Source organism: Caretta caretta, chromosome 3 (genome assembly GCF_965140235.1).
Source record: "Caretta caretta isolate rCarCar2 chromosome 3, rCarCar1.hap1, whole genome shotgun sequence".
Classification (NCBI taxonomy): Eukaryota; Metazoa; Chordata; order Testudines; family Cheloniidae; genus Caretta; species Caretta caretta.
In genome coordinates, this window is record NC_134208.1 from 195,706,386 (window position 1) to 195,730,530 (window position 24,145).

At 43.9% G+C, this 24,145-nt stretch overlaps 1 protein-coding gene across 5 annotated transcripts in view; it reads left to right on the forward strand.

Moving 5' to 3' along the window:
• SERTAD2 (SERTA domain containing 2) overlaps positions 1 to 24,145 on the forward strand; it is a 99,338-nt gene that overhangs the window by 68,455 nt on the left and 6,738 nt on the right. The window contains exon 2 of one of the 5 annotated variants that reach the window (XM_048842699.2): positions 12,018 to 12,127. The exons of 2 other annotated variants lie outside the window; for them this stretch is intronic. The gene's annotated coding sequence lies outside the window, so the exon portion shown is untranslated. Of the gene's footprint in view, positions 1 to 4,088; positions 4,489 to 5,893; positions 5,913 to 12,017; positions 12,128 to 24,145 lie in introns of those variants that run through there. 2 more of the 5 variants (XM_048842698.2, XM_075127213.1) reach the window with 2 other exon arrangements.

Here is a 24,145-nt window from a genome sequence, read left to right on the forward strand (position 1 = left end):
TGGAGTTTTGTTACAGAGAAGCCACATTCACAGTGTGGGACAGCCAATGGTAGGCTAATCTGATAAACGTAGTGTAACCTTTGCGCACACTGGCAGTGACGTATTGACCTGACATAGTGGAGCCTAAAGGCTTGTCTACACTATCCACTGGATCGGTGGGCAGCAATTGATCCAGCGGGGGTCAATTTATTGTGTCTCTAGTATAGACACGATAAATGGCCCGCTGAGCGCTCTCCCGTCGACTCCGGTACTCCACCAGAACGAGGAGCACAAGCGGAGTCGACGGGAGAGAGTCTCCTGTCAACACACCGCAGTTAAGACACCGCGGTAAGTAGATCTAAGTATGTCGACTATTCAGCTATTCACGTAGCTGAAGTTGCGTATTTTAGATTGACCCCATGCGGTAGCGTAAACAAGCCCTCAGTTGTGCTGAAGCCCCTAGGCTACATAGCATGTGTGACTACACTCAGTTGGGGGACTCTTGGGCACAGATGCAGGGTGTACTAAATTCCCACTGGATGCAACAATTGTGTTACAACATGACCAAAAAACCACTCATCAAGAAAAGTTCAGTGGGGTCACTCACTGTAATAAGCAGAAGGGATCTGATTTTTCTTCAGACTGGTGTACATTGGGAGCAACTCCATTGAAGTCAGTAGCATTATACCAGTTTAAAAGTGATATGAAACAGACTCTGGCCCCATGCCATGCAATATATAACCGCAAGACTGGACCCTTAGATATCAGAACCAAACTCAACTGCTTCTTTAGCAAATGTTTGTAGTAGCAAACTCACTGGCATGCAGACGCTGTAAGTTAATTGTAAACTTTTGAATTCCAAGGTACAACAGCCTCTGTGGTCTGAATGTATCATATAGGCAACACACTCGGCGCCAGATTCTACTCTTAATTACACCAGTGTAAATCTGGAGTAACTCTGTTGAAAGTAATGGAATCACTCCAGATTTCCACTGGTCTAACTAAGAGAAGATTTGGGCTCAGTGGAATTACTCCAAAATGACACTAGGCCTAACACATATCAGAATCTGGCCTCCCCATTTATAGAGGAGTTAATCACCTAGTGAATTAGTAGCTGTTGTAGCACCCAGTATGTGCCTTGACGTTTTATGAAAGATATTGGAGAAAGTCTATTCATAATACTGTTTGAAATGTTAAATCTAACAATTATTGTAGGCCAAATCTGCTCATACTTTCTCTGGTGTAAATCCACTGAAATCAAAGGGTTACTCAGGATGTTCACTGACGCAACCGAGAGCAAAATCTGGCCATAAAATTTAGTAGATGTAGCATGTGAAAATTATTTTAAAATATACATAAAAATCTTCAGTGGCTTATGAGAATGCTGAAACCTGCCGAAGTCTTTGCTATATCACAGTTCAGTTCAGCAATAACATTAAGTTACTTTTTTTTTGCCTTCAAGAAAAGATTTGCTTCCTTCAGGCAGACAGAAGGTTATCTTATCTGCTGGATAATATCCAGCCATCAGAAAGACTACTATTAATTTTTGCCTGCTTCCGATCAATTCATGAGCCACTTATCAAAATTCAATAAATGGTTCATGAATTGCTTTGCAAATCTGGTTGAGTGCTACCTTTGTATCCCAACAGGAGATCATAGGTATTATTTCATTTGCTTTCCTCAAAATGAGAGGCTGATTGTGAGGGAGGAATGGGAAAGAACACTAAGATATGAGGAGGCCTCCAAAATACACAGCTCTGGTGGAAATGGACAAGCACCAATGCTTCAGGTCTAATATTTTTGTAATGGTGTATGCCATAGCCATGTGAAGAGGAGTACCATCTAAAAGACTAGAAACTTAAAATATAAATTACCTGTCTTTTTAAATTATAATTTAAAAATTTGTAAAATCATCAGTGGTTTCTTATTGTTTTGGTAATTTTCATTTTAAAATGTTTTGACTTTGTGGATTTTATGTGCATGCAGCTTCCAGTTAAATTCAACTTTTTTCAAAAGTATGCTTTTTTTTCCTCAGTGCTCTGGTTGAAAATTGCAACAAGACCATAAAATGGATTGATTGCAAATCATTACAGAACATTTTGAACATAATACCTAAACTTGTCTTGATATTAAAGACTGATAATCTCCTTTATGTTAGGTCTTCAAGCTTTATTGTCCCAAAGTACTGGTTTAGTGGACCAAAATGATCTGAGATGCTTTTGGGGTTGCAGCCAAAATGTTAAGGTGTTTGTATTGCCTTTTATAATAGTGTCTAGAAATACATTGTAAAACATAATCATTTAGGTAACTTATAACAGTCTTTCTTTTCAGATAACACATGGTTCAAAGCTCCCCCCCCCCACAAGTCTTTACGCATTTGAACACACCCATTTGGCCTAATATTGTGCATGGGCATATATCTGTAAAGCCGAATTTAGAATCTAGGATTCTATAGAGGGGAGAAAAATCACTGTTGTGATTTTTTTTTTTTTTTTACAACAGAAAAATATTTCCCAGGTTAAAAAAAAAATATTTCCAAGATGAGAGAGAACAAGTGTGCACAGTTTTCTCTGCTAATTTAATTAAGTCTCTATTAGTTTGTTTGTTTTTTCAAACTACGTAACCTTTTTTGGAAAGGTGAGGTGTTGAAGGGTGGGCACTGTAACACTGAGAGGAAGTTTGTGAACTAAGAATTTAATAATAATCCAAGCACTGCCATTGAGTTGCTGTGTTTTGTTCATATGATTTAATTTCTCTGTAATACATAATTAACTGCACAGGACTTCATTAGTTGGTGTTTGTACAGTGCACTGATCAAGGGGTAGTAACGTTAGTTAATATTATCACTATTTTTCTGTTCATAGAGGGGGATGCGTGTACCATGTTTTTCTGTTTGTAGTTTTAGAAGCTACAATACAAAACTTTGAAAAACCAAGACACGTTCTTAACTCTGAAAGAGAAAAGATAAGGGTCTAGGCCAGTGGTTCTCAATAGGGTACCCCTGGGGAGGCGCAGAAGTCTTCTGGGAGTACATCAACTCATTTAGATATTTGCCTAATTTTACAACAGGCTACATAAAAAGCACTAGCAAAGTCCGTACAAACTAAAATTTCATACAGATGCTGACTTGTTTATAGTGCTCTATACGCTTACTATATGCAGAACTAGAAATACACTATTTATCTCACTTGGTTTATTTTATAATTATGTGGTAAAAATGAGACACGCAGTTTTTCAGTGTAATTTGCTGTGACACTTTTTTGTATTTTGATGTCTGATTTTGTAAGCAAGTAGTTTAAGTGAGATGAAACTGGGGGGAGGGGAGGGTGGTATACAATACAAATCAGCCTCCTAAGCGGCATACAGTAGTCCAGAAAAGTTGAGGACGACTGGGCTAGGCCAGTGCTTCCTTTTGCAGCCCACAGCCAGGCTCCATGAAGGCTTTGACTGGGGGGGGGGTATTATCAGGACATTGCTGACACGTTTCTAGAGACCTCTGAGGTTGCAAAGAACATTTCCACAAGCAGAAGGTCGCTTACAAGCCCCCTGCTCTGCCCTGCTTGTGGTTTTTTGTTGTTGTTTTTTTTTTTCCTGTGGTGCATCCCGGATTCAGCGGGGCAACTCGCTGGGATTTCTCCTGGTTCACCTCCCCGGGGGAGCGCCTCGCTGTCTCCGGGGCTGGGAGGGGTTTCCAGCTGCTGCGTGGGGAACCCGGGGGAAGTGCAGCCCGACTTCGGCGACCAATGGGCCCCGCCTCTTTTCGCACATGCCGGTGAGCGAGGCCGGCCAGCGCCCGCCCTGCGAGCTGCGGGGGCAGGCCCCCGGCTGCTGTCCCTCCGGCGGAGCCGCCTGCTGCTCCCGCCCGACTTGCGGACCGGTCCCAAGCTGCCGGAGAGCTCGGATGCTTGTCATAGTTGTGGCTGCGCTGCGCTCCGCTGGCCGGCTGCGCGCCAGGCCCCCCCCCCCCCATCTCCGCCTTTTGTCCCCGCCCGGGGGGCCGCTGCTTCCCCCCCGCCGGGAGAAGCCGCCCACACCCCGGCAGGTGCCCCCCCCCCCGGGACAGCGGCACGCGCAGGCGGCGACCCCGGGGAGCGCAGCTCCGCCCGGCTCGGGGAGGCGCCGCCGCCTCCCCAGCCCCGTAGCGGGGGCGGGCGGGGGCAGAGAGTAGCACCGGGGCGGAGCTTCGCCGTGAGCCCGAGGGCAAGGGGCTCGCCCCAGCCTCTCTCGCTCCTCGCGTCACGCTCTGTGCAGGGCAAGTGCGGGGCGCGCGGGCTGCTCTCCGCCCCCCGGCCGGCCGGCCTGCCTCCCTCCTCCATTGTATAATGCTTCGTGAGCGCGGCGGCGGCGGCGCGGAGACAGCCGCGGCTTAAATCCTCCAGCTGCCCCCGCCTCCCTCCCTCCCTCCCTCCGTGCCGCCCCCAGTCCCCGCCAGCCGGCGACATATGGAGCGGGTGTAGCCGAGGCGCGTGCAGACCCTGATGCTCCAGTTCTCAGGTGGAACTGCATGTGGTAAGTTCAACTCATTGCGCGGCCGGGGGGTGGGGGTCTTTGCTGTCCAGCTGCCGGGGGCTAGGGGCGGCTGGGACTGCAGGTGCTGGTGAGAAAAGCGTGTGTTTGTGTGTGTGTGTCGATACGCAATAACACAATGACACTGGTGTTGTGTCTACAAACAAGCGATTTCCCTTGGTTAGCCCCAAAGACAAAAACTGCAAGAAGTCGGGGGTGTGTGTGTGTGTGGGGGGGGGGGGGTTAGCCATGAGTCCGGTGCTTTTTGCATTATTTGTAACCCTCGGGAGCTGGGCTCTCCCCCCTCCGGAGGCGGCTGGGCTCTGAGCGGGATGAGCAGAAAAGAGGATCCTGTTAAAAGGACTGTCTCCAAATGTGCAGAGTGTGTGTGTGTGTGGTTTAAATGCGTACGTACTTTCTCAAGCGGGGGTTGTTGGGCAGCGCTCTGGTAGCGCTGCGCGCTAGTGTTCCCAGAGCCGTGTTTACCTCCAACTTGCAGAAACAGTCTCTGCTGTAATAACTTTCCCTATGGGCCGGAGAGCTCTGGACACCGGCAAGAGACAAGGTGCAGTGGAAGCTGCATCTTGCAGTCTGCCCCCCACCTTTCCTCCCTCCCTCCCCCCATTGCTTTCAGACCCTGGCAAACAAGACTTGGGAGTCCCACTGGAAGTGTGTATCTTTGCAGGGCAAACTAAAGGGCTTGGGGGAGGGTTCTGAATCTAGAAGACCTTAGATGTGTTGGAGCTGAAATGACTTACCCTGGTGGAGGCTCTGCTTGTCCCAGATAGGTTACAGAACAGCTGGATTATTCCATGCTTGGTGTCTGTGTGGCATCAGGACAGGGGGTTATTGTGTCTTTTCATCGAGCAGCAGTATATTTACGTTTTTCCTTGATAAAAGCAATGCCAGCAGAAGAAAAAACATGCGGGGGGAGGAGGGGGGTTAGAGAACAAGATTCAGGCACGTTTTAGAGGTAATATCAACACACCAAGGAATACACAGATTTAGGGAATGTTGGAAACATTTTATTCAAAGCAAGAATTATTTTATTCTCTTGCAGTGCCCATTGGCTTTAAAGTGACTTCTGCTTTATTTGCATGAGTGTTTTGGGATTTGTAAAAGTAGATTCCTGGCTGTTGGGGTATCCTGAGATTTTAGCACCACTTGTGTGTCACTCACTGGTTTTTCTAGAAACATGAGTCTTTCAAGGAAAAGGCATTCATTTGTAGTGCATATTACATGCTGTAGTTCTTGTATTTTGTGAGGTTTGTATTATAAAATGCAAGGAGATTTTTGATACGAAGTACCAAATTGTTCATATGCAGTTATGGAGGAGCCAGGAGTGATTGATTACAGTTTGGACTCCAGTTCTGATCAGCTGATGGTGCAAAATGAAACTGCCAGTTTCAGTTCCTTCCCAGGTGGAGGTTAGTGCCTTTACAAAGTTGTGACACAGAAAGTGATATGAGTTGCTGTGCCGAGGAGTCCAAAGCAACAGTCAAGCACCCGTCACCCAGGGCCTATCTATTGTGTACTGAAATCAATGGACAGACTCTCACTGACTTCAGTGGATGTTGTATTCCGCTCCAGCAGAGTACCTGTAATCCTCACAATGCAGAGGCCTGATTCTCCCATCATACCAATTTTACATGAGTGTAACTCCAGTTAAGTAAATGGAGCCACTTCTGATTTTACATGGGTTAAAGTGACAGAAGAATCAGGTTCATAGTTTGTCTTTTCAGCGTGCAGAGATTTACCTGCATAAAACTCTCTACATCCAGATGAAGTGTATAGAGGGTATAGAAATTGTACACAAGGGTTGTGTGAACCTTACCTAGCTTTCTGATCCAGTGTCATCAGGATTTTCACATGGTAAAGTAATTGCATAACTAATTGAGTTTTCTTATAACTTGCTGCTTAACATACATATATTGCTTTATAAACTAAGCAGTTGATTAGGTAGGCTAATTAAAAGTAGCTCTTCCTGCTCACAGTAAAAGTGATTACTTTTTTCATGCATAATAAAACAAGCTTGGTGTCTTCTGAACCTAATTTACCTTTATGGGCTAGTATTAATACTGTCACTCCCTTTATTAGAGATGGAAGGAGGATTAGTAACTTGTGGTGCCAGACAGGTACATTAGAGCATGTATCCTAGGGAACACTTCCATTGTCCAAGCAAGTATTGCAGCATCTAACATAACAGCTGCAGTTTCCTACTTTAGAGCCTGATTCTACTTCTATGTAAGTCAATAGCAAAACCTCCAATTGTCTTCAGTAGAAGCAGAATTACGCTCTTTAGAGAATGAAGCTATTCCTTGTGCTTCTTGAAGTACTCCTTTTGATTTTCATGTCAAGCTGATTTTTATTCACTCTGAAGTTGTTTAAAAAACAAAAGAAACTTCTTAGCCTAAACATATGTAGGTTTGTCTTTATTTAAAACAATTACAATATACAGAATTAAACAGGCGTATATGCTGATTTATTGTGAAGTGTAACTGTGTTCCTTAGACATCTGCTAGTCTTAGCATGATTTACCCAAAAGATAAGATGAGTTTTTCACAATGCTTTTGGTGGAAGTAATACAAATAATGGAGAAGACCCAAGTACTGAAAATGACTTCTTAAAAGACATCACACAACTGGGCACAATGTACTAAAAACAGTCAGCATGAAAATTCAAACTTTATAATGTAGGTTGACATTTTCTTTAAGTGAAGTTTCACCTCTATTGGATACAGCAGATCTTAGTAGTATCTAGTTGAACTACTTTTGCTAACAATTAATGAGCCTTTTTTTTCCTGAGAATCATTGATCTGGAAACCAATTTAGAATGTTTTATATTTCACACTGATGTATAATGCTTTGCCATAGTCCCTGACTAGGAGTGCTGAAGTAAGGCAGGGTAATCCAGAGTTGTGAGGACCATTTTTGCGTTTAGGTAACACATACTAAAGTGTAGCTTTTCACAAAAGAGAATGCATCCCTTCAAAAGTATAGACAATCGTCTGAAGACCCACTTACTTTTATAAGTTCTGTTTAATGCAGGTATACTTCCTTGTGAGTTAGTTCATGTTTGTAAGCCTCGCACAGAAGGAGACCGCTTCAGTGGCAACAGTTTCTTGCACCCTCCCCCCTCCGCCCCCAATCAATCTGTGCCAGAAACAGCAGACTCTGATTGCTGAGTCCAAAGATCATGAATGCACTAAAAGAAAAGAGAGCAAGGTCCAGTTTAAAGGGAAGGCAGCTGGTAATAGGTGCAAATACTTAGTGTAGCTGAGCCTCCCACTAATTATTAGTTTATAAAAAGTGGAATCTGCAAATCTAAGAATGAATGGTAGGTGTGTTGGTGTGGGGTGTTTTTTTTTAAATAGATGCAATTGACACATTTCTACCAATAATTATTTTACAAGTACACTGATCAGTCAGGAGGAGTGTAGCTGCTTCTGAACAGAAGGGCCTGCTTCTCCTATAATTTTTTATCTGCCGTAAATGAAGTAAACTTTAATGTTTGCCACAACTGAGGTATTCCTTTTTTTTTGTTTTGTTTTTTTCAGTATTACCAGTGCAGTCAGCAAAAGATAATATGTAATGTAAACGGAAAACAAACTGTTACCGCAACATTCAGATTGCAGTGTCACTGAAAAGTCCAGGGAAGCCAAATTCAAAGTGACCGTACAGCCTTTAGATTGTAAGCATTTTGTGGTGGGGTGGTCATTTTGTTCTGTATTTGTATAGTGCCTGCCACAAGGGGGTCCAGGGCAATGACTGGGGTTCCTGGGCACTACCCCAATATAAATAATATGTGCGTGTAGGTAGGTAAATTACATGGCTAGATTCTGCTCTCTGTTACACTGGAGTAACTCTATTGAAGTCTTTGAGCCAGAACCTCAGTCCCATTACAGCCCCGTTGTCCCTTTTGGAAAAGCTGGAATGGTCTCTAGTATTGGGCTTTGGAGTTCAGTTTTTACATTACTTTAAGTGTCATATGTCCCATTCTGTGTAATCAGTGGGAGCCAGATCCTACTTGTCTTACTTACACATCAGTGAATGAGCCGGATTTGGTTCCATTTCCTGTGTTTCCTGTTAAGAAAAGAACAGCATAAGAGAAGTGTTACTACATATATAAAAATTATATGAAGCAGATACAAATGCATGATAGGAATCTTTAAAAACTGCTGTTTAAAAAACAGAGTGACACAAAATTGTACTGATTTGATCAAAGGAATTTTGAATTGGGTAGGTTTAGACCCTTCCTTCTGTTTGACACGTGTTCAGTCACTACAGTATTTAAGTGAAGGATTTCATTTCCTCAGATTTAATACCTGACAGGATTATCTGTAACAAGCAAAACATTTTTCTTTGAGCCATGATTTTCAATCCATGGCAAAACAATCATGCTGTAGGATCCAAACAGACTTTCCACTGAAATGTGATTTGTATCTACGATTTGCTAATATCCAACTTTTTCTTAGCATTTCACACTGGTCTTTTTGAAACACTCTTTCCCTTCCAGAGGAGGCAATAAGATGGTTGAGTGAACTACACTATAGAAAGAAACGCCCATGATTGGCGGTAAACTATGCGGATATGTAGGGGTGGGGGTTGGAAGGAGTGTGGAGGGCATATTCGAAGCAGACTGTGCAGCTGCTGCAGCAGGTCTGACTAGTTTTAAATGCCTAGAGGCAGCTTTGTCTTAACTGTAGGTAGCTGCAAAAATGAAGTTCTTAAATATAATTCATAAGTATGGCAGCATCTTCCTGTGTTCTCATGCACTCATATTTTTCACAGGTGCTAAGGGGTAGCCCCTCCCCCTGGAAAAATATTTGTTTCTTTAAAATATATAATATTTGTATATTATTTTAAAAGATACATTTTTCTTTTATTAGAGTAAGTTTCTTTAATTCATCATAAAAAGGAGACTTTGGTATGCATGAAATCCACCTGAGTGTTTTCAATAGTGGTAACTTTGTTTCCTTATTGCATTGAGGGGTGTGTGTGTGTAACAATCTGCAGTATTTAAGCATTAACTCTAGTGTGGTTTGCTGCAAATCAACCCTTATCCCCTTGCCTTTCCTCTCACCAAGAGCAGTAACTTATATCACTGACCGTCAGAAGGGCTTTGAGCAGAGCTACTTTAGTACCCCACCTTCCCATGGGCCCAGTAATTTTGCTTCTGTTACCCTCCTGCGATCAGATACATCGCCTCTGTTACTCTCCAACCCCCGTATATTTGGGAAATTGGTTTTTCTAAGATTACACACACCCTCATTGCACAAAATATTGCAAATGTACAGAATGGAATATTATACCTTTTTGTATTTTTAAACTTAAGCCTTGGTTATCTGGTGTGTTGCCCCAAATGTGAGTGCAAAAAGACATGCACAATACACAGTTGCTGTGTTGGGTTTTGTTTTTTTTTCTAGTCATTGTAACTCTGAAAGAAAACTAATGTAATGGGGAACTTTGGCTATGGTGTATAATTTGTGTCTGGCTTAAAGGGGAAATGCAACTTAGAACGCTTTCTCTTTTCTTTTTATTCTGTTCTTCTAACATTACTTTTCTGTGAAATGTGGGCCAGCTTCCCATCCCCCAAATGCACACACAGTATCAGTGTTTAAATTACAGTATTCCAGGCTAACTGACCTGCATTAGCCAGGCTTTTAAATATGGAATTGATCCTAAAGTGTGCCATAAAATAGAAGTGTTCCAAAGTAGGATAATTGGATAAAACCTTGTAGGTCTAGCATGACAATTTTTTCCTGAGGATTGAGGATATTAGCACTTTAATTACTGGACATTATGCAGCTCAAGTGGGTTAATATTCATAATTCTACTATTTTTGTGTGTCTTTTTAGTTATTCTGACTGTGGAATCAACCAGATACCATGAAAATTAAATCTCTCTGCCTCTTACTTGCCGTTGCCATAAGTTCATTATAGTTCAATGCTAGCCAAAGTTCCCTTTATCAGCTTTCAGAATTCTACTTCAGGAAACATGAAAACACACGCTGTATTTCAACAAATGCAAGCTTTAGTGCACTAGATTGAAAGGCCAACAGTTGTCCACTTTTCTAACCTCATTTAATGCTGTCTTGGCAAACTTTCACATCTGATCTTCGGGACCATTTTTTCTGCATGTGTTCACATGTGTGGTAGAGGCAGGATAATAGCTACTCCTCCCATTAAAATAAATTAAAATGTTTTATGCTCCTTTCTACATATTAGTAAGATTTTTTAATAAAGAATCTGCATATTATTACAAGTATCAGAACATTTGAAGCCCTCAGTTTGCAGGACCTGGCACAAAAATAACAATTACCTCTGATTAGATGACGTATGTAAAACTAATGATCTTGAGGATTGTTGTGACCTGTCTGTTTGTTTAAAGCAATCTGTGCTTCGCTTATTAAAGCAAAAAATGTTGAAAACTACTCCAAAGCACATAAGAACAGTTGCTTTGAGAACAGCATCATGGAAACACTTCCTGTTGTAGTCTGTTCATGGTTTTTTACTTTCAGTGGCAAGAAACTGGTTGACATATGAAACTTACAAGACAGAAGCTAAGATGATTTCCCATTGGTGAGATGTAGTTTGCATTTTATGCCACACTTTTTTTCTTAACAGAAAAAGAAAAGTCAAGTTGCTTCTTTTCAGTTTGACTGTGGTAACTTACGCAATACTCCATTTTCAAAGCTATAATGTGCATTTTGGCAAACGCTTCATCTTCTGTTTTAAGGGGGGAGTTCCCAGTGTGTTTTATTAAGAGTCTACAATGTGAGGGGAAAAACAAGGTATCTTTGGGGAAAAGACTCTATGAAAAGACTCTATGAAAGCAAGGACTCCATCCAAGTAATTATAAATACATGAGAAAAACTACCTTCCATTATACACAAAGGGGTCTAGTCTCCCTTTGATGCACACATAACTCCCATTAACCTTTACAGGAATTGCATGCATCCAGGGGAGAATAGACTGAAGACTTTGGATCTTTAAATACACTAAGTACATCAACCAGACCATGACATGTACATGCCAATAAAGATGTCTTGTTTAACCAGCTGAACATGACACAGCACAGCATAACCCCCTTGTTGAGCACATTAACAAAATCACAAGGGAGGAGGGAGGGAGGGATAAATAAATATTAAATATTTCAGCATCACCCTTATCCTCTGTGTGCAGTAGCATACTGTGATCACAGTTGACAAATGTTAACTGTGACAGGAAAATGTATTTTGTTAGTGTAGTAGGCCTTTCACCTGGTTTTGGATTTAATTTACAATTAAGCTGCTCCTTCCTGGTAGGCTCTTCAGCACATGGATTCCTGAAGGCTCTGAAGTCAGTGGGAATGGAGAACAATCAACTGGATTTGGCCCTAAAGCAGTGCCCAGTCATCTTAACTGCTGAGGCTTCCCAGCTTTAAGAAACTGGGACCCTGGTTCTCCAAGTAGAAGTGTATGATGCTGCACAGAGCCCCGTGGGTTTTAGTGCGGTTCCATTCAAGGGCCTGCCCATGTGGTTCTCCTTGCAGGACTGTGGCCTATAGCGTTGCTGACTACTGGACAAGAGAGCCCATTAATGGGAGACATGCTCAGAGAATCTAAAATGTGGAGACTTCGTACCTGACTTCAGCCCCCAGAGGTAACTTTGAATAGGCCCCATGGCATATCTTCACATAACAAAAAGCATAGCCTGTTTTTTTAATAAGATGTGGATTATTCTGCACAGTCCATGTAGCTTGATTAGTCTTGGATACTATTCAGTTAATGCATTTCTTATTCTCTCCCACAGAAGAAGTGCAGGGATCCAAACCATGGTGCTTGAGAGGTTGCTGTTACTGTACAGTGGCAGCACAATTCACTGCACCATTTGAAAGGAGTTTGAACCATGTGTATACAGCATAATATAACTTGATTCATGCTTGGCAGACCTGACAACTTCCTTAGCCCTGCCACGTGGAGATCCGAGTTTCGGAGTAACCTCAGTCTCGCTCTTCATGTTGGCTGAGACGAATCCTTGCAGGGTTGACGCTCCTGTTCTGCGGGGGAGAATGTGCTCTTTTTTTTTTCCCAGCGCTCCAAGGCGGCATTGCAGATTCCATGTAGGAACCCTGTTTTTGCCTTCATTGGTTTGCAGTATGCGCAGCTATTCCGGCAAAAAGAGTAACGAGGATAGTGGACAAAGAGGTGCCCCGGAATAAGGCTATGTCTGTGTTTTGCAAATATTTCCCCCTCGCTAACGCCAGTGGTAGCAATGGTGTAAATGGGCTGCCAGTGTATTTAATAGTGTTATCTACTTCTGCCCCGAGTAGGCCTAAATTGTGCCAGTGATCATAGGTTCCATGCTAGCGCTCCCACTGGTGGAGCTGAGCCAGTTAGCAATGGTAGCAAATTTTTGCATGAAACTCCCAAAAGGGAGAAGGCTTGAGTCTCGTGATCACATTCACACTTGACTGATGCCCTTGTTCACTGTTTCAAGGAGGCAAAAGAGAAGTTCTACACAAGGTAGAATATGTCAGAACTGACCTTTTGGCTAGCTGGAGGCGCTGGCATAAAAATAATGTGTATTGTCTCAAAACAGTTCGTTGCTGCTTTAAAGACAGCTCCCCGCCAGACAGTAAGCACTGTTTGGTTGGTTGGGTTTTTTAAACATTAATACTTTATTCTAAAAACACATCGCTTGTTCTCCTTTGTATCAGAAAGAAGATCCTTTTTCTGTTTCATTCATCTGTGCCTTTATACTGCCTGTGTTATTTGCTCGTAATTTCTATTCAGGTGGCCATTTTTAAAGTGCCTAGTCTTCCTTCCATATACAGCACCTGTGTACTTTTGATCACCTCCTAATTCTTTCAGTGTAATTTTTAATGGCTTAACAAGCAAAGGAGGGTAAATTTGACTTCAACTTGTATTAGGGCAATAAAACTTAATACAATTTCTTAATATTAAAACGCTCTTATTAACATACAAAACCTGTTCCTCTTTCAAATGATTATTTAATGAGGCCCTAATTTATTTTAAATGATATTTATTGGAGCCTGTTCCAGCGTCATCTGACATAGTTTTGTTTGCTGAGTGCAGTTTGTCAAAAACATTAAACCAGCTTCTCTTCTTCCAAGAGAAAAGGTTACACTTAGCAAACTGACAGCATTAGAAACTGTTTCTAATTTAATAGAAGCATATGCTTCCTGCAAAACTTAGCAGACTGCAAGAGTAGAGACTTGCTTAGAGTGGCTTTGCCTTTTTTAGCACAGTAAAAACTGTTGGAGATTTAAAATGAGAGAGTTGCGGGCAGGAGGAGGAGGGGTTGCTTGCTTTAGTTGTTCCAAAAAGGTTAACCTTCTGGTAGGGTTTCAATAATCTGCAAGTTTAAGAAACTATCGAGAAAGTATTGCGGGTGGTGTGCATACAGATCTCGGTCGAAATGCAGTGTCTGATCGTTAATAAACAGCAAGAGCTTGCCTTGCCCTCTGGGCCTCAAATAGTACAGTATGCAACAAGGGAGTGCAGGCAAGGCACGAGGATGGAAACAGTAGTATCGGATTACAGTTTCAAAATATCGCTGGAACACGTTAGCTGGCTTTACACTGTTGACTTGCTTTATAATTGCATTGCTTATTTGTTAGGGAAGGCTTCACCTTACTTTCCAATTAACATGGATGTCACTGCAGGGACCTCAGAACTCCTGGAAGTGCAAAGTAGAACTCCAGCGATAACTGCAGGACTTCATATGTTCCTATACTGAGATTCTAAACTTCCTCTGGCATCCTATCATTACGACTTCCATAACTTTCAATACACTGCACTAAAGCCTACTTATGATCGCTACTAAAAATTTCCCCTGTGGGTTTTTTGTTTTCTTTTGTTTAAGCATTATTATTAAATTTACCAGGTGTCAGTGCTTCCACTTCAGTATCTGTGTAAAACCAGCCAGATTTTCGGAAGAACTAAACACACACCACGGCCGTCTATGGTTGTGCATGACTGGCACCTCTGAAAATTCTGGCTTGAGTTGACGTGTATGGGGTGCATTTGTACTAGCCTCTACAACTGAGGTTTAAAACTTGCTTTAATGCCCCCCACAAAAGCAAATGGGGAGAGTAGTTTCATACAGAATACACACCAAAACCACCTGGCATTTACGGGTATTGCTAGCACTGTGCAGAGAAGGCTGGTGAATGTGAGTGATGCCCTGTGCTCTCTGAGAGTGCAGCGCTGAAACTTTTTATATTCAATGGAGAGAGTTTTGTGAATGCTTATTAAAACAAATATTTTTACTCCTTAAAAAAGTCAAAGGGAATGCAGGGGGTGAGGGATCCAGCTGAGGGTGCAGGTTCTGGGGTGGGGCCAGGGATGAGAGGCTTAGGGTGCAGTAGGGGGCTCAGGGCTGGGGCAAAGGGTTGGTGTGTGGGGGGAGAGGAGGGCTCCAGCTGGCAGTGTGTGGGCTCTGGGGTGGGGCCGGGGATGAGGGGTTTGGGGTGAAAGCTGCCCCAGAGCTGCGGTGGCTAGAGAGGACTCCCCCCAGCCCTCTCTCACCGCAGCAGCCCGGGGCCGGGGGAGAGACGCCTCTTCCCGCCTGCATGGCCCTTGATAGCTTGCTGCACAGTCACGCAGCTTACAGGGAACTTAGGTCAGAACTGACCTAGAACTAACAACTTGGTATTAGAAAAAACACACTGTAAATGGGAAATCCTAACTATTAAAAGTCAGAGAGGAGAGCAACCCCAATATTGTCCCTTTCCATATAGCCTTCCATCTCTTCTGGCTTCTCCCACCCGTCATGTGCCCATAATATCAAGACCTAGGACCTGATTCTTGCCTACAGTAGTGTAAATCTGGAGTAAAACTCCTTTGGAGTAAGCTGAATCACACTGGTGTGCAGCCTGCATCAGTGAGATCAGAATCAGACACTAAGAAGTCTTGCAAAAACAGTTAATGTACAAATTCGGAGCCAGCTGCAGCATATCAAATCTAGTTGTGCATTGCCATGCAGTACGTACTGTACTAGCTACCTAGTGTGACATTGCTATGCCAGGATTTGCCTTTGTACCAAGCAAACAAAATCTTTAAGGAAGTGTAATTTTTAAGGACTGTGGGTGTTTTTGTTTTGTTTTTAAATCAACATAATTTGTTCTTCCAATTCCTTGAGCTAAAACCCAGTAAGTATGGATTTTTAACAAATACAAAGTGAAATGAGAAATGGATGCTAGATTTGTTAGCTTTCTCCAGCCAGAGCCGAGTAACTGCTTTTTACCCTTGGTAATTACCCTTCCTTGCTAGCTTTAACAAGTGATTGTGGGAGAAGGGGTCCACTGCTCCTTTAGGAGGTTGGAGGGCTTCCATCTAAATGGATAGATTTAATCTTCTAACTCCTTCCTCTGGCCAGTGGTGGTCATAGGCCGGCACAACCAGTGACATCCTTGCCAGGAATTTAGGGGCCAGATCTTGGGCCTTGCTTGGGCAACACAAAGCTGGCAGGTCTGGCTCTGTGAGGGATTCACTTGAGGGGAAAGGTATATGGATAGGTGTGCTTTTGCTCTGCTTGCTGCTCACCACCCAAATGGCCTCTTGAACCCATAGGTGGCTGGGTATAATTTAAGCTTGTCCCTCTGGCTGCCCTGACCAGCCCTAGGATCTGGGAATATCAAAAAGGCTTAAAGTTGCCCACTCTTGTTCTTGTGCCAAACACAGATCGGCTGGATAAGAGGCTCTGGCCCATGCTGTTGCCAGTTAAACTACCCAATAGACCCAAAATACCCTTTACTCGTGGTCCTGTGGCATTGCATGCCAAACCCTGCTTCCATTGAAGTCTGTAACAAAACACTCACTGACTTCAGTTTCACCAGAATTTGTCCCTCCGAGATTTGAAGTTGGGAAGAGAAATAATATTCCATGTTACAGAGGCAGCGCAGAAAGTGCCTCAAAAACTTAAAATCTCAGCGCGATCACCACTGAGGCTTGAAAAGCTGCATACTCAGAGTTAAACAGAGAAAATTTCCCCAAATTCCCTTTCCACCCTGCAGGATTTCGGCTTTAGTTCTTTTCTGAGAGAAAAGAAAGTGAAATAATCCATTTTTCTCCTCTTTTAATTTTTATGTAAGTGCTGTGGTTTCAGCTACACAGGATTTCAGTCAGGAAGTAGACGCTGCCAGGTCTGCTTTAAGCCACCCTGCACACACCAGCTCCTCCTGGTTTTCTCTTTCCTTCAAACTTTGGACCCATGAGGACAAAACACTGCCTGTGAATTGTTGAGACTTATGCGAGTGCCTTTTAAAAAGCCACTCAGTGTTAGCTTTGAGAGTGAGTCTTAAGCCATTCAGCATTGAGAACTCCCAAGGTGACAGGGCAAGCGAAAGGATGGGGGATATGGCTTCTTAAAGATCCGCCTCCGGTTCTGTGGATTCTGTAGGGTATATTTCTTGAGGTGTTCAACTGCTTTTTAAAATAACCTTTTTATTAGCAATGAGGGCTTTTGCGTTCTGGAATAGCTTTCCAAGAAAAACCACTGTGAATGGGAGACATTTAAAATTAAACTGGACAAAACCTTGGAGAATATACAGTAGGGAACAAGCCTGTATTGTCTAGGTCGGGGTGGGCAAACTACGGCCCGTGGGCCGGGTCCAGCCCCTCAGGGTTTTGGATCCGGCCCACAGGACTGTCCCATGTGGCGCCGCGGGCCCCACTCCACTCCAAGAAGCAGCCGGCACCACGTCCCTGCGGCCCGCAGGGGCGGGGGGCAGAGGGCTCTGTGCATTGTCCTTGCCTCCGGGCACTGCCCCCCGCAGCTCCCATTGGCTGGGAACTGGCGTTCGCACAGGAACCTGGTTCAAGCCGCTTCCCAGAGTGGTGCAGTGTGGGACCAGGGCCGGCATGCAGGGAGCCTGCCCTGGCCCCGGTGCACGCTGCTGCCACCCCGGAGCCGCTTTAGGTAAGTGGCGCCGGGCTGGAGCCCAAACCCCTCCTGCATCCCGCTCCCCAACTCCCTGCCCTAAGCCCTCTGCCTGCACCCTGTGCACCCCAACTCCCTGCCCTAAGAACGCCTCCTGCACCCCAACGCCCTACCCCAGCCCTGGATACAATTTCCCCACCGAGATGTGGCCCTCGGCCCAAGAAGTTTGCCCACCCTTGGGCTAGGTAGAAGGTGAGCAAACCATTTTCTTTTTCATTTTACTTTTTATGGCTCCAGTGCTGCAGTTCTTATTTAGGCAAAAAATTCCCAATTAGTAAAGACTTCAGGATTCAGCCCAGCAATAGCAAAGAATACCCTTGTGACCAGGATTGGCAAATATGTCTTCAAAGATGTGTATGGATCTGTGTTCTCGAGAAAATGAAGGACTCATATCAGTAATTAGGACCAGAAATGTTACAAGCTTCCCCACACTTACTAATCATTTTGCTGTTGGATCTAGAGAACCACCATCTTCGGGCTGTTTCTCTTCAGTGAAACAAAACCAAAACCAGTTTCTTCACAAAGGGCAAAAGATGTTTTTCAATAACATCACTTGTTTTTTTAATTAAAAACAAAACCAAAGCCACTGTGCTAAATGACACGAACTTTACTCTTGTAAAGTTCATCTTCTACTAGAGTGTATGTAATCATCCTAAAGTGCAGAGGACAAAAAAGCAAGTTCAGACTTTCTGCAACAGAATGAATGGATCTTAGATACTTTTCTGGACTGGGTCATCCAAAAGCTGGAGCTGGCGAAGCTTACTTTGTGGCTAATATCTCTGGAAAAATCTCAAAGCAACTTTTCTTTTTCTTTTGAATGGCTGAATCAGTTCTACATTGTCTCCCTTTAAAAGTAGTTCATGCCCATGACCACATCAACCTTAAAACACATGGCCATAACATACAGTCAGTCATCTTTGGGCTTGACGTGAATAGCACATAAACACAAATACAGAAATATGTTGCAAGGCATCACTAGAAATGGGATACAAATACCAAGGAAAAGGAACCTGTGTAGCCAGGAAGAGGTCCTGAGGTCATTGTAGACCAGCTCCTAACAGATGTAATATACTTTGGAGTTCTTACTGGGCACTGCCGTTCTGAGAATACCAAATGGTCCATGACAGCACTGCATTTTGTCAGATTGTTTGTCCCTGCCTTCTATAATTGTCTGGCTCAGGCCTGGTCTGCACTGGGGGAGGGGGGGGAGTCGAGCTAAGATATGCAACTTCAGCTATGAGAATAGCGTAGCTGAAGTCGATGTATCTTAGGTCGACTTACCTCGCATCCTCACGGCGCAGGGTCGACTGCTGCCGTTCCCCGTTGACTCCGCCTCTTGCTGCGGTGGAGTACAGGAGTTGACAGCAGAGTGATCGGGGATCGATTTTATCGCGTCTACACTAGATGTGATAAATCGATCCCCGATAGATGATCACTATCCAGCGGGTAATGTAGACGTACCCTCAGACTTATTGTGACTTCCTAGATGTGGAGGGTGTGAATATATTTAATTTTACACTAATTTTTACTCTTTGCCTAGCCAGACCTGTAAGTTGGCTTTCTCAGCTCCTCAACAGGAGTTTTGACTTGGGAGTGTAGGAGTGGGCTCTTCACCAAGACCGGTGGAGTCAAGTTGGAGAGAAAACCTGGATTTGTGCTGGAAATGGCCCACCTGATGATCACTTTAGATAAGCTATTACCAGCAGGACAGTGGGGTGGGAGGAGGTATTGTTTCATGATCTCTGTGTGTATATAAAGTCTGCTGCAGTTTCCACGGTATACATCTGATGAAGTGAGCTGTAGCTCACGAAAGCTCATGCTCAAATAAATTGGTTAGTCTCTAAGGTGCTACAAGTACTCCTTTTCTTTTTGCGAATACAGACTAACACGGCTGTTACTCTGAAAGTTGGAATGTTTCTTATGTGGTGCATATTACCTCAGTATCTTTTATTTTAAATCACTTGATACTTTAACAAGTCAATATGTGCAAAATTGAAATGTTTTCTAATGTTTTTCTAATGTTTTCAATGACACAAGATCATTGGTGGGGGGGGGGGGAGTCATGCAGAATGAACAAGTAATTAATGGAAATTTTTCAAAACAATTCCCATTTGTGGTCTGGAATAAAATATTTTAAAAAGCTTATGTTCCAATGCTAGTCATTCTAGGCCCCTAGTTAGTGAAATGAAAATCTCCTTGTGTAGGCTAGAAATAGCTACTTCTGAAGATTGAAAGTTTTAGACCCATTTGATAGGGGATTTCTGGAGTGTGAAAATACTGTAAAGTTAGTAGGTGAAGTTGAGTTACTTGATACGTTCTGTCTTTTAAAAGGACACTAACAGCACTCTGAGCTACATAAAGGTTGAATGATACGTGAAAGCTAGACAGTCGTGTACAGGAAGACTTCAGTCATTTCTAAGCTTCCTGGAAAACAATATAGAGAAGTTAGAGAGAGAGAGAGAGTGTGTGTGTGTGTGTCACTTTAGGAGCTTACTTCAGGTACCGCGCTCTTTGGTGCCCAGTGGAGAAACCAGCTCATTTAAAAAACTTAGCATGGGAAGGCTGTGTTAGCCACCCAAACTGCCTTGCCTGCTTTCCTCTTGATGGGAGGGAGGAAGGGTTTGCTTTGTACAGTGAATATTTTCTAGTTTCCAGGGACTGACAAGCTTTAAAACTTCTCCAGCAGTCCCTACACCATTAAAAAGCTCTGCTTTAAATACAAGGTTGGAGAAGAAATATCAGATAAGTTCATGGAGGATAGGTCCATCAATGGCTATTAGTCAGGATGGGCAGGGATGGCGTCCCTCCCTAGCCTTTGTCTGCCACAAGCTGGGAATGGGTGATGGGATGGATCACTTGATGATTACCTGTTCTGTTCATTCCCTCTGGGACACCTGGCATTGGCCACTGTCAGAAGACAGGATACTGGGCCAGATGGACCTTTGGCCTGGCCCAGTATGGCAGCCGTTATATTCTGTTGCTAGGTCTTCTTATAATGGAGCCCTTTTCTGCTTGTAAGCCTACCAGTGCTCATCCTAGCACAAAGCTTCTAAAGCTGCTGGGCTCCGAACACTTACTCTGATGTATCCCATGTCTGCCAGCCTCGCGATTCTGCTCTTGGCACACACATTTGAAGTGAAAGGAAGCGTGCAGAACTTTTAAAAAGAAAAGAGGCTGAGCATTCTGTGAAATTGGCACTAGGGATGAGAGAAAACACAGACTTCCATGGGGTAATGCTACATTTCAGAGTTTTCGTTCACCCGAGATTCCAGGCTTAAGGATTCTTGGTAGCTAGCCAAGAAACTTGGATTGGTGCCAACAGGTTCCACAGCTTTTCTTGGGTTTGTTTGGTTCTCCCCCCCCCCTTTTTTTTTTTTTAAATTGCATATAACTCCAGAAAGAGATCTGGAGTTTGGATTTATTTTTAACCATAAAGATTGACTTTCCCCACGCTTGTTTTAGATTCAGTGTTAGACAAACTTCAGAATGTGTCAGTATTTCCCTGATGCTTCTTTTACCCTGCCTCTTCCCCTCCACTCTGCAAAGGCTTTTGTTTTAGGAGCAATTTTAAAAGCAAAGCTTGGGGCTGAGAAGAAAGGTTAAAGATCTTAAACCAATTCAAATGAAAGCTGCACAACAGTTAAACCAGTGGGTACATGCGGTGCAGTCCTTCCTCAGGCCAAACTCACATCAGGTGAACTGGGAATTCTGCTTGAATAAGGACCGCAGAAGTTGTCTCTTAAGATATATCTATGCTACAATAAAAGCCCTGGGGCACTGAGTCCCAGAGCCTGGGTCAGCTGACTCGGGTTCACAGGAGCTAGAAAATTACAGTGTAGAAATTCTGGTTCAGGCTGGAGCCTGAGCTCTGAGCCCGGGACCCTGAGCTGAGCCTGAGTCAGTTGATCTGGGCCAGCCACAGCCAGGCCACGGTTCTTTTTTATTCCTAGGTAGGGTCTGTCTGCATAGCACCTGGAAGACAAAATGCCCAGCTTGTGTAGACCTACACACACTAGCTCTGCTCGAGCTAGCACAGGACAAATAGAGCGGCCACTGGAGCATGAGTGCAATCCCAAGAACAGTCCCACCCGATTCCGCATGTATGGACTCAGGCAGCTCTCTGCTTCAACCACACTGCCCCGCTCCTGGCCCCGAGATGTGGACAGGAGTAAGGGGGGCGTGACCGTGAGAAGTTTGGGAGCCACTGCTTTAGACCTTTATGGCAACACAGAAAGGATTGTGTAAGAGTCAGGCTTGGGGTTCAAGTCTACTTATATTTCTGTTGTAATTTCCCTCTGCATCTGGAGCTGATCTCATCTGCCACTCTGTGCTTTACCAGGGGGACTATGATCCTCCTCCCCTCGTACATGTTACTAAATAAAAAAGAGAAAGGGGTGAGCCTGAGCAGAGATGGTCTTGATTAAATGAGAATCTTCCTAGGCCACCTCCTCTCCACTGCTGTCCAATGGGGAGGGGATGACAGGAGAAAACGCCCGTCAAAATGGCTCCAGAGTCGTTAGAGCAAGGGAAGCAACACCAAGGAAGCACTGCCCCACCAGCCTACCTCCAGTCCCCTGCATAGCCCTCCAGGTGAACCCTGCACTTTGGGAGTTCCATGGGCTTGGGGGAATGAGGTGCCAGGCTGGTGAGGGGACAGCAGCTCTATGGTTCGTTTCTTCATTGCAGTAAACGTAGGTGCAGCATTCCAGGTGTGCCTCTCTGCAGTGCCACACGCCTGACTCCATGCTCTCACTCCTTAGGCCTGTTTCAAGGCACTCTCACTAATCTCTGTGTTGTTGCCAGGTAAAAGCATGCGAGTTCTCTGCTCCTTGCTTTCTGCTTTACCCCCTTGCCCCAGTAAGAGGAAAGGGCGGGCAGGGAGCCAGCGGTAGCATAACTCCTGAGTGTGAAGATTGCCACTCTGGCATGCGGGAGCCAAGTGAACAATGCAAAGGGGGGAGGCTTTTGTGCACATGTGGGCTTGCTAGGGACCTATATACCCTTTACCCCCTGTGTGAACTTGCGATATCCCCAGCCCCCACAGTGGGTTGATGCAGTGAGAGCAGCGTAGAGTTTCTCCCTTCTGCAGGATTTTCCTCAGATGGGGTTGATGGAGCTTGTGGTGCAGGTAAGGGAGATGTATTGATGGCCTCTCTTCTCAACTGTTTAGATTACGTCCAATAAAACTTCTTGTACAATATATTCATTCCATGCAGCCTAATTATCGGGGGAAAAATCCCAAGACTGAACTCTCACAAGCATTGAAAGACTATCTGGAGGCCATCCGCAGCAGAAAATATATTTCTACATCAGGCTTTGAAATCCATTTTCCTGAGTAATAATTGAGATTCAGAAAACACCCCAAGCAAAACAAAACCTCTGTGTGCTTCCAGAACTATTGGAAGAGCCATGTGGTTGAGAAGTAGTTGAGTTCCGCCCCAGAGTACTGTTTGTACACCCAAGTGTGTAGCATAAGGTGCACCTGTTACGATGATGGTAGAATTGGTTTGTTGAGCTGATTACTATGCATCTCAAATACGATATTTTCCCACCCAGTGAATGCTGCTGACAATAATATGGTCACAATTATGGTGCTCTGGTTAGATATGGGCAACACTTTCTAGGTCTCTCTTTTCAGGTGCTCTCTAACTTTCTGATAAAACATCTGTGATTGGAAAAGCACCATGCTGCTTTGCTTAGCTCAAAGGCAGTTTATGTTCCTAGGAAAGTTGGACAAACGTCTGATCGTCCTTTTTTAAATTTATCTTTGCGTTAGGAAAGTGTGTGCATGCTGACACTTTTAAAAAATGTTGTCCTCTGATACCTCAAAAGAAATTTTTAAGCTTCCAACTTGACATGTATGTAGGCCTCAGTGATGAACGTGCTTTGATTAGGCATTTAAAAATAAGACACATTGTGCATGTGCAGTAGTGTGTCATTTCCCTGTTGATTCAGTGTGATTAGCCAGATATGCGCATCAGATGCGTGTGGATGTTCCACGTGCAAAATCTAACTGGAAAAAGGCAGATGATGTTTCTTCAAATAAACAAGGTGAAAAATGAGTGAAACGAAACTTTTGACAACACTGTTAGGAAACGTTTCCTGTTGTTCAGCCTAAATAGTGCCCCGAACAAAATGATGGAAGCTCCTTCCCTTAAGTAAATTAAAATGGAAAGTTCTCAGATTTGTAAAGGCATTGCTTCTCTGGGTTGCAATGCTTAAGTGACTTAGATGGCTGAGTCCCAGTTCCAGATGTGATTTTAGGCACATAGGAGCATAAAATGAAAATGGGACTTAGCCATGTGAACCACTTAGGCCAGGATTCTCAAAGGTATTTAGTGCCTAGCTGTCACTGGTTTTACCTCAGTACCTTTGCGAATCTGGGCCTAGGCCTTGCAACCTTGAGCAGAGAAACGCTGAATACCTTTAAAAGTCAGGGTCTAAGATCCACAGTGATTGCAAATATGCAGGGAGAGCCAAAGAGCAGGTGGTGGCAGGGTAGGCTGTCAGACCATTATGATCTTAGTGCTAAGTGTTAATAGGGTGACCAGCTTAGCTGTGCATTTGTGACTGCCTCGGTTTGGGACATTGAAGTGCCTAGAAACAAATACTCTAATAGACCAGGATCAGTGATTTTTTGTGTGTGTGTTTTGATTATAGGGTGCCAGATTTCTGCAGGGTGCGTGCTCAGCACATTCTGGACATCAGGCCCCT